Source organism: Primulina eburnea, chromosome 9, assembly GCF_022965805.1.
Source record: "Primulina eburnea isolate SZY01 chromosome 9, ASM2296580v1, whole genome shotgun sequence".
In the NCBI taxonomy this organism is placed as follows: Eukaryota; Viridiplantae; Streptophyta; class Magnoliopsida; order Lamiales; family Gesneriaceae; genus Primulina; species Primulina eburnea.
The window spans coordinates 3,831,490-3,840,756 of record NC_133109.1 but is presented as its reverse complement, the minus strand read 5'-3'; the positions used below and the strand labels follow the sequence as shown (position 1 = coordinate 3,840,756).

At 32.8% G+C, this 9,267-nt stretch overlaps 1 long non-coding RNA gene across 1 annotated transcript; it reads left to right on the top strand.

Moving 5' to 3' along the window:
- Positions 1–2,422: 2,422 nt before the first annotated feature.
- LOC140842171 (uncharacterized) lies at positions 2,423–4,968 on the top strand. The gene is made up of 3 exons (XR_012120315.1): positions 2,423–2,482; positions 4,470–4,511; positions 4,867–4,968. It is a non-coding gene; the product is annotated as an uncharacterized lncRNA (long non-coding RNA).
- Positions 4,969–9,267: the final 4,299 nt, after the last annotated feature.

Below are 9,267 nucleotides of genomic sequence, written 5' to 3'. Positions count from 1 at the left end.
AGAGAAGAAAAGCGAAAATCGCTGAAGAAAAATGTTCGCGAATCTCAGTATACATTGAATCATAGCGACGGTGTTTGCAAAACCCGTCGCCAATAGCGACTGTTTGAGTAAAACTGTCGCCGATCTAGTCGGCGACGGGTTTTGCGCAACCGTCGCTATTGGTGACGGTAGTAATAACACTGTCGCTAAGAACGACGGTCTAATACAAACTGTCGCTGAATATGAGCGATGACATTAAGATAAACCGTCTCTAAATAGCGACAGTATTATGATAACCGTCGCTACAGTTAACAAAGGAACCAACGTTTATTAAAAAACCGTTTTTATGTAGTGATGTGAACAATAATTTGTTATTAAAAATGTTTATATATCTTAATTTTTATTATTATTTTAGGACCGGGTTTTTACCCTTTTTTCAAAATTATATTTAGTGGATCACAGCTCAACTCAAGTATTTTAAATCATATGATAGCCCAAACACTATGTATCGATCTCTTTCATATATATATAGCATTAGCATTACTAGATGTGTGTGATCGACATATTCAAATAGAAAAAAGATTATGAAATGATCATAACTGCTGAATCCTTAAAATTTCTATATCTTGAGCTATAATATATACCAAAAAACATGCACGATTATGTGAAATTATAAGTAGCTCATCAATAATAATAATCATTATTTACAAGCATGATGATGGAATGCCAAGCATGCTACATGCTTAATCATCTTCAAAAGTTTACAAAGATTTTATATGGTCCACCAAAATAGAAAATCATGAATTGTAAATAACAATAATTAACTGATGTTATCGATATCAATATCTCAAATTTAGAACGAAATCTTATCTAGGAGGAAGAAAGTAGAAACTATGGTTTACATGTTGGAATTATTTTATAGGCTCACATAATTTAATTAATTGTACGTGAACACACTATCTAATAAAGGGCCCAATAAAGTGATTTAATTAATTATGGGTTTTCAAAGTATTAAATAAATTGGTATGGTCCACTTTATGTGTAGAAACCCAGCTCAATTAGGTCTTCTATGATGGGTTGAAGACTGCTAAAGTTATATAAGGTTATGGTCCCCAAGACACGGAGAATATAACACAGAATACATACGGCACACGTATTCTAGATCTCTCTCTTTCTCCCATCAAAGTCAAGAATAAGGTGGTCAATTCTTTGTTGTCTTGGAAGATCCATAACTCTGGCGCTAGATCAATCAATGGATTCTGGTACGTGTTTACTGTTATTTATATTTTCTGATAATTTGACATAAATTCCTGGCGTGTTGTGATATATTGATGTTCAAAGATTCATTATTGTTACTTTATTGGTTTTTCTTGGCATGCAATCATAACCTGAATTCTTTGTTAAAATTGCGCTCGAAATATTTAAAACATCTGACATTAAAAAAATATGTTTATTTGTTTAGAAAATTTACCTGTCAAATTCTAAAATTTGGGGTCAGATTCAATTCATGATTAATAATTTTTTTTGTTGGATTTAAAGTGCAACAGCATTGGGAATGGTGGGGGTACCAAAGAAGGCTAGGGTTCGGCACTCTTCACCTCAACCAGCTTTGAAGGTCAGGGATCTCTCTTTAACAACTTAAATCATATAACAATAAAATATATTTGCATTTCATAATATTTCCTGTGATAATATAATAAATATATATTCAATGTAATAATTAATTACTAATTTAGAAAATAAACAAATATAAATCGTCGAAAAAATAAATTTCAAATAATTTTTTCATATGATTTTCACGACGTTTATATGCCGCGGGTAAGAAAGGAGAAGTTAGGTGATAAATTACAGCTCTTCACCAGATTGTTTCCTCCTTCGGAAAGGTATTCGAACCTATGAACTCTAACTATTGGTCTACTTATGAACATCAAAACTTTTGAGAGGATATGATTTATTATAATTTGTAAGAATGAACTTTAAAGCTTAAAAAAATAACGTTAAAAAAATTTAAGAATAATTATTCATTTTTCGAAATTTCATTACAATGCATGAAATCAAAGGAAAATCAAAATGTTTGTTCCGTATGTTTGTTTTTTTACTACTTTAATCATCTATATAGTCAAATTTTGGTTTTTAGTCTTGTAATTTTCAATTTTTGACAATTTCATTCATTTTTTTCTCGAGAATTATGTTGTGATTTTGAACACGTGAAATTTAAATTAAAACTGTAATTTTCCTAAAATTAATTTGCAACCACATGTATACAATAGCACCCGAGTAACTTATCAAATTTACCATTTTTATAACATAAAACCCATAAATAAATTAAAAATGAAATAAAAGACCAATTTATTTTTATTAAAAAACAACCATTTTGATTACCTTTTTTTTTTAACTAAAAAACCCATTTTGTTTACTTGATAAAAATAGCTTTGAAGGTGTAACTGCTTCTGTCTTGACAGAAGCCATTCGCCATATTAGATTCCTTCAAGCTCAAATTCAGGTCATTTTCTTTATTCCTTATTATTCTTCTAATTAAACATAATTAAATACCACCTTGATGTTATTAATTAACTCAAAATATAAATATTTAAAATTAATTTTCTTTCATTTTTTTTCGTTCTCTCATTTCAAAATACATTGCTATAAAATTAATTTGTCTTAATAACATCGTTGAAGTTCATGATATATAACATAATTTATTTCATATTATAAAACATATGTTTGAATTTTTTCCTTTGAAATTCTTGCTTGATTTTCCTTTCCCATTTTATTTTACGAAAATTCAAATTAGTACTTTATAGAGTGTAAGGAAAGTAGAGACTTGGTCTGAAATGAATAGAGATAATTATTTTTCTTAAATAAAAAGTAGCTGAATTTTATTCCTAAATGTTCAATTATAACTAATTATATGCTCCATAATATGTTATAAAATACGCACTAATTGTATTTTATTTTATTTAAAAAACCCTAATATTTTTAAAAAAATTAAATGAAGGCACTGAGCCGCCCATACACGCGCTATTCCTCTGCAGATTCTGCACAACATTCTGTAAGTAGTAGCACACGCGTAGGGATGTAAATGAGCCCAGCCGAGCCGAGCCGTAACTGGCTCGGGCTCGGCTCGTTTCACTTTTTTCTCGGCTCGAGCTCGTTACGAGCCTCGGGTTTGAAGCTCGGGCTCGGCTCATTGAGAATTTATGAAGCTCGGGCTCGGATATTGAATGTCACGAACATCGTCGCTCGAATATTGAACCTCTTCTGTTTCACTTTCAGTTCAAATCAATTTCGTTGTCGTACATAACATTAACATCGACTAGATTTTGAAACGATAAAAGAAATTGAGTTGAGATGTCATGAGGTCCACTTTCGTTGTTTTGAAATGCATCGTTCCCATCAATTTGATTATGCTCAGTATTTGGCTCAACATCAGTGGCATAAGCTCGCCTACGTAGAGTACTCACATGCATCCAATCTGATTCTGCTCTCTTCGTTGTTGGATAAGTCAAATACACAACTTGCGAGGCTTGCGTAAGAAACACAAATGGTTCGTAGTATCCAAGACTCTTTTTTCGATTGACATCAACAATTTTGTAATTTTTAATAGGAAACACAAATGGTTTGTAATTTCGTCTAAATATGGTTTGTTCTGACATTTTTTTCGATTGTAAGGACAACAGATATATCCATTTAATAAACACTCAGGATGACTAAGTGCAAATGTTACAAACGACTCTAAACGCGATAATTTACCAAAAATTTGCTAAAACCCTAAACCCCAAAACCGTTGCTATTAGCGACGGTTTTCTAAATCCGTCGCTGATAGCGACAGTTTGGTGTTAACCGTCGCTATAATAGCGATGGTTTTTAATAAACTGTCGCTTAATTTATTATGCGACGGTTTTTACTAAACCGTCGCTATATAGCGACGGTTTTTATAAAGACGGTTTTTACTAAACCGTCGCTATATAGCGACGGTTTTTATAAAGACGGTTTAGTAAAAACCGTCGCTGATATTACCTTTTTTTTAGCAGCGCCCATGAACCACTTAAACGAGCCGAGCTCGAGCTCACGAGCCAGCTAAACGAGCTGAGCTCGAGCTTGAGCTCACGAGCCAGCTAAACGAGCCGAGCTCAATTTTGAGCTCACGAACCTATTATCGAACATGTTCACGAGTTAACGAGCCGAACATCATTAATCTCAAGCTCGGCTCAACAAAATTGTCGAGCCCAAAATAAGGCTCGGGCTCGGCTCGATAAGCTTAACGAACGAGCCCGAACGAGCTTTTTAACGAGCCGAGATCCGAAAAACTCGCGAACAGCTCGGCTCATTTACATCCCTACACACGCGCAATTTTAGCTTCGCATTTTCCAATGTAAGACCAAAATTTTAACATACATTATTGGATAGATATTTTGGGAAATCATGTGAATGTCATCGAATTATCTATTTTTACAGCCAAAAATAATTACTGTAAAAAATTAAACCAGGTTCAAGAAAGGAGTAGTTTTTTCCACGAAGAACATGGCAAGGTGTGCTTCTATAAATTGGTTTCATTTAATTAATTTATGGAATCATAATTTTTGTTATTTGTGTTTTTAATAGGGAAAATAGTCTAAGAAATATATATTAATACATTTTCATACAACCCATTAAATATTTTTATTATCAGGACCATGTCTTAGTGGAATTAATCCTATATCTTAATTTACTTCTTCGCGGAATATAATATAAAACAATATAATAATTAATTAAACTTTGTTTTGGGGTTTGGTGTAATTATAATTCAGTATGAAAATATTCAAAAACTAAATAAATTTCTGTACCTATATGAATTAATGCTTCCATTTAAACTAATCTTATTCTTTTAAATCATTAATTAACAAGCAGGACTCCAATGGTGCCCGGATAGTAGTCAAGGACTTGAGAAGTAGAGGGCTTTCCTTGGTTCCAATATTTTACACTCAACATTTGGGGACGGATGTTAACGAGGTCGATTGTTGGGCTCCTCCATGACTGGCTGTTGGCGGAGGCTTTTGAATTCCGGTCCGACCAATCTGCCATCAAGATTAGATTTCATAAATATCGCTATACCATCAGAAACAGTCATTCTCTAAAATTCACAAAAAGATTGACTGTCATTGATATTACTTGCTCATGTTACGTTGTATTTTTTTAATTAACTACCAAGAGGGAATGAATTTATATCAAGAGAATATGACTAGTTTTATTATTAATTAATATTACAATGGTTTTAATTTCATGTGAATGGAATTATCATTTTTTCATGCATCCTAAAATTTCGACAATGTTGGATGATGGTCATGTAAAATGTATGTGATAATTCTGCAAATTAATTTTGTGACAGCAGTGTCTCAACATTTTAAAATTATAATTTAAAATATTTCTTGTTATGTTAAATATTGAAAAAATATATGATATCTATTCGTTTTTTGAGAATTCGGTTTTTTATGTTAATATATTTTAGTTTTAGTCTACTATGTTTGTTTTTTTAAAAAAAATTAGTTTTTTCGACATGTCGCTAATGTGACACCGACACAGCGTTGAAAAGCTTTCTAACTAAAATTTCAAATATTAAAATATGAAATACTAAAAAATAAAAAATTTTATAACAAAAGATCAAAATCGCTAAAATATAATAATAAACTACCAAATTATTTTGATTATAATACAATAATAGAATACTTTTTATAGAATGAATACAAAATCAACTTGAAAAATAATGATGTTTTTAGTATATATAAAATAACTTTCTTAAGAAGAAATGAAAATACCGTAAAATAAAAATATTTTCAAATTTTAAAATTTTTATAACAATTTCAAAAGATAGAAACAAGCATAGCCTAAATTTTTCGTTAAAACCTTCCTCATGAATATACTCTAGATACGTCACTTCCACGAAAAGTGACATCATCGTCAACTCGTCAATAAAAATGGGTACTCAGAAAAGAATATTCACCGACAGCTTCAAAAAGATTTTATTATCAAAGCTTTTTATCTTCTTTTTTCCCTCAATTTTTTACATTAATAAGCACATTTAATATTTAGTGCATGGTATGACTCGGCAAATATTCATATGAATTATTTTATTAGAATATGGACTATTATGAAAAATAAAACAGAACATATATGATTACAAAAAAATATATTTAATGATGTTTGGTGTCATGACCAAGACCGAGGTCAGAGGTCGGGAGATATCCGGTGTTGTTTTAAAATCATATAATCGTAAAATATTAGATCTTGTAGAAGTCAGATATCCAGTCTATTTCACAAAATAAATAATAACCTTTACAAATCAATTAAAAATAAAATGTGGAAACGTACAACAATAAACAAAATAAAATTTCTTTTTCACAAAATGGAGCTCGATCATCAACTCAAAACTGATCTTGCTCTTCATCCTCCAATTGTTCTTAGTTCAAATTTGGGAGGGATTGTAAAATATGAGTTTTTGGGCAAATACTCAGCAAGTAGGAACAGATCGAACACAAAAAAATATATACATATAATCTTTAAATATATATTCAAAATGTTGAATCATAAGGTGCAGAGAACAAATATTTCAAGTAGTTACAAGCATGATATCATAATAACAAGTTTGGATCTCATATCAAGAAACATATTTCAAATTACGAGTAGCACTGAAACTCATTTCATACTCCACGATATTACTGATCAGTCTCATATATGTAATTTCTATAAAAGGTGAAGCCATATATCAGCTATTATTACTCACTGTATCGGGACCATAACAAGGTTACTTTTTTCCACCATGTAAGGGTCATAGTTCAGAAAGTTTCATTTACCATTTCAAATCAAGTTGTAACGTTGCTAAAAAAAATTATTGTTAGCATGTTCGCAATAAACAATGCATAACTTAACAATCGAACTTTTCGAGAATATCACAACTAACCATCGGTTCAATATTAAGCAATTCAATGGTCTGATATTCGAATAGTGATTCCAAAAATCATATTTCAAATTCACAGCTCAAAATTATAAGGTTCAAAGTGTGAAAGACCATATCATGGTCGATCGATCTAAATAATAAATACGAGTTTTAAAGCAAAAGCTCACTTAGTAAGAACAAGTGTGTCAAATTTCATACATACAAAAAACTCACTTATCGTACCTAGTTCGAAACATGGTAAAGCTAACCTTCTTTTTGTGTGGTTGATAAGTGCATTTTGTGCACTTAAATTATCTTTATAATTCATACAAATTGTTAGTTTTTTTGGGCAAAATTATGTGTTTCGTGTTGTTTTTGGTGTGATTGCAGGAGCCTAGGTGCGGCCACGACATGGGCGTGAAAATGAACTAATTAAAATGGTGCTTAGTAGAAGAAATGTGAGCCAAGCAAGCGCAACTAGGACAGAAAGATCGGCGCACATGCGCCTCCCCAAAGCCACGCACATGCGCGACCCATACATGAGCGGCGCATATGCGCGAGAGACAACAGGCGACATCCAGAGAGCAGCGCGCATATGCGCCGCTCATGGCGCGCATATGCGCGCAAGAAGAATGCCAGCACCAGAATCACCCGCGCATATGCGCGAGTCTAGGGCGCGCATATGCACGCGGCGCGAGCTTTCAGAAATAAATATGCTTCGGCGTGTTCTTTTTAGGGATTTCGAATATTCTTGGCACAGCCGTCATATCACTCGAGAAGAGGAGAAAAAGTGAGAGCGCACGGAGCACGGGACGCGAAGAACGGAGATAGAAGACGTTGAATCCGGACACGGAGACACACTTCCATCTCTCGCCAACACGTTCTTAATTCGGTTTCTTACTTTTACGTTTTTAATTATTACAAACAGGTTTTGTATTGATTTAAATTCGAGTATGAACTAATTCTATTTTCTAGAGATTGATGTAGTCTTGGTTGAACCTATGTTATTGACGTTTTAACTTTTCATCTAATTAATTCATCGTGTTTATTTGTGATTTTTGTCATTAATTCTTTTGAATTACTGGCCATAATTCAATTGATCTAATAATTGAGATCTAACACTCGAGAGAGGTGATCGAAATTAGGACAGGGGAAATCGCATCGTCAGATTTTTATAACGTGCAAAAGACGTATAACTTTGGCGAATCCATAAGAGAACCTTGGTTGCATTTATTACGTGTTACTTGATTGTGAATAGACATATTAAAATCGGTAATAGGTAATACAATTCTGTTTGACACTTGAAAAAGGGAAATAGAAAACTTGCGAGTTCTTGGTTAGTAAACATGATGCAATTAAACGACATGTTAGTTAATTTTAATTTAGCATAGGGGAAACCAGACGAAATCATATCTCTAGATTTATTTACTCTGTGAATTTTCTACTGCGTGCTAGAATTACAGGATTTATTATTTTCTTCGAATTGATTATCAAACAAATATTTGATTTATCTAAATAAAGTTGAGCTATGTCAATTATGGTACTTAATATACAATTTTAAATAATCTCTTCGTGGGATCGATATCTGTACTCAAACCAGTACTAAAACTTGACACCGTACACTTGCGGTAGTGAAAACACGCAACAAGTTTTTGGCGCCGTTGCCGGGGAGTAAACTATTTAATTGCATATTGATATCATTACTAAGTAGTATTGATTTTAATTTAGACTGTATTTTATTTTATTCATTTATTTAATCTATAATCTTTTTTGTTTTGCAGTGCATGCGAAAATATCAAAATCCCGACTTGCTGATTTTTGATCCGGAGATCGAAAGAACTGCCAGGAGATTAAGGAAAGCAAGGAGAGACGAAATTAAAGCAATGGCTGAAAATAGAGATAACCAGAATGAGCTCCCAAGAGAGGTGCCAATCCGAGAACATTTCCGCCCAGTCATCAACGCTCACTACTCTGGAATAGCTCGTGGAACCATTGCTACTAACAACTTCGAGCTAAAGCCCGCACTCATTAACATGGTTCAACAGAACCAATTTGGAGGAGCAACCACTGCAGATCCCCATCTTCACCTCATAACTTTTCTGGAGATCACGAATACGGTAAAAATTAATGGTGTTTCTGATAAAATTATTTGATTGCGCCTGTTTCCGTTTTCTCTCAGGGAACAAGCTAGGAGTTGGATCCAATCTCTACCGCTGGAAAGTGTTACTACTTGGGCAGATTTGGTTACGAAGTTCTTGTCAAAGTACTTTCCTCCTGCTAAATCTGCTGAGCTGAAAATAGATATCACTAACTTCAGGCAGAGAGAACTTGAGGTATTATATGAGGCGTGGGAGCGATACAAAGAATTACTCAGG